Genomic DNA, 1,918 nt, shown 5'->3' with positions numbered 1-1,918 from the left:
CTATCTTGGGAGTGATGCCACCTCCGTTTGACGGGCAAGGACACAGGGAGCACTAAAAAAGCCGCTCACCCGAGGTAATTTGTTGGCTCAGGGAATGGCCAAAAATAGACTCTTGCCACTTGAGTTAACCTTTGGGCTGTGCCCCTGGAGCTCTCCTTGGTTCACTGGGAATTTTGTGCCCCTCATCAGCACAGCAGGTCCTGGCTGAGGATCAGGGCAGGCTGGAGTGTGAGGGTCAGGAGTCTGTGAATTTTACAGATCTCACCAACAGCTGCTTTGTCTTCCTCTTCAAAATAAATTCACCATCTGAATGAGAGCGGAGCCACATTGGAGGGGCTGCAGAGAGGAGGAGGTGAGACAGCTGGGGAGAGATGGGAGCATGGAGGAGCTGCAAGGGAAGGCTCAAAGTGCAGATGGGAAACAGCCAACACAGCAGGAACTGGGGGTGCCTGGGCCAGAGGACAGCTCAGGGCTCCTGAGGCTGCCTTGGCACCCCTGTCTTGCTGTGCTGATGCTGTTTTACAGCTGCAATATCGCCAGCACGGCTCTGTCCTCTGGCCCTGCCGCTGCTCCAGCTGCAGCCTGACCTTCTGGCAGGAGCTTCCCTAATTACATATTCCTCAGGTTTGCTCATCAGCTGAACGGTGAGAACCATACCCTCCCCTCCCTGTGTGAGTGGGGAATGTCTCTGGGCAGTGGGAGGAGGCAGAGAAGAATTCACAGGGAAAAAAACAACGGCTTGGAATTCTTGGCCTGGCACCAGAAAAATAGCAGCAATAATCCATTTCACAGATACAGCTGTTTTCCTAACAGGATAAACAAAATCCTGGCTTTTCTGCAGCTTTATCAGCCAGGAACAACTGAGAACAGTTAGATGGATCCACCTGATCATAACCCTTAAAAACAAACAAACAAACAAACAAGTAAATAAATATGTACTGTTGGACTCCAGCTTAAACAAGCAAGGAGGGAGGGCAGGAGATGGTGGAGCTGCCACCAGACCACAGGTTCTGCCCCAGTCTGGTAATGGGGGCCTGGCCATCACAGCCAGAGCTGCCCCGTGCTTGTGCTTGTGGTGCTGCTCAGCAGCTCCAGCCCGTGTCCTTGGTTTGTGCTGATTGGGAAACAACAGCACGGGGCTGGTTTGTTCAGGGCTGTGCTCTGCCAGCCCCCACACTGCTCCTCCCTGGAGTACAGGGGGCCTCTCGTCCCCTGTATCCCTAAATCTGAAAACCCACTTTGATCCTTCCCTGGAGATTTCTGCTCCACGTTGGACTGTTCTGCTCCAGCTGTGGTTGGAGCACATTTTACATCTTGCCCTGTCCAGAATGGCCCACGAGCATCTTTATGAACCATCTCCTGTTTCATTTGGTCAAAGTGTTGTTATTGCTCAGGGCCCCATTTGAAAATCTTTTTCACAGAATCACAGAATCATTAGGGCTGGAAAGGACCTCTAAAATCATCAAACCCAACTGCCAGCCTGTGGTCACCCCTAAACCATGTCTCCAAATGGCACATCCACGTGTTTTTGGAACATTTCCAGGGATTGCGACTCTACCACTGCCCTGCACAGCCTGTTCCAATGATTTACAACCTTTTCCATGAAGAAATTTTCCCTGATGTCCAATCTAGACCTCCCCTGGCGCAACTTGAGGCCGTTTCCTCTTGTCCTATTGAACCTCGCCCTTAACCTCACTTCATTTTAGGGAAAAAAACAGCTTCCAGAAGCATTCCGACTATTATCCTCCTCTTCCCGAAAACTTCTGCTGCGTTGCCCCACACCACCAAAGCACCCCAGGTGCTCCAGAGCTTCACGCTGTTCCAGCACAGCCTGAGGAGTGTTTGGGCTGTGTTCCAGGCACAAAAACAGCCGATTCCCGGTGTCCGGCCCAGCCGATCCCCGACTGCCGCCGCCCCG

The sequence above is a fragment of the Corvus brachyrhynchos genome, unplaced genomic scaffold (genome assembly GCF_000691975.1).
Source record: "Corvus brachyrhynchos isolate BGI_N302 unplaced genomic scaffold, ASM69197v1 scaffold219, whole genome shotgun sequence".
NCBI classification, from domain to species: domain Eukaryota; kingdom Metazoa; phylum Chordata; class Aves; order Passeriformes; family Corvidae; genus Corvus; species Corvus brachyrhynchos.
Note: the sequence above shows the minus strand (reverse complement) of the source record.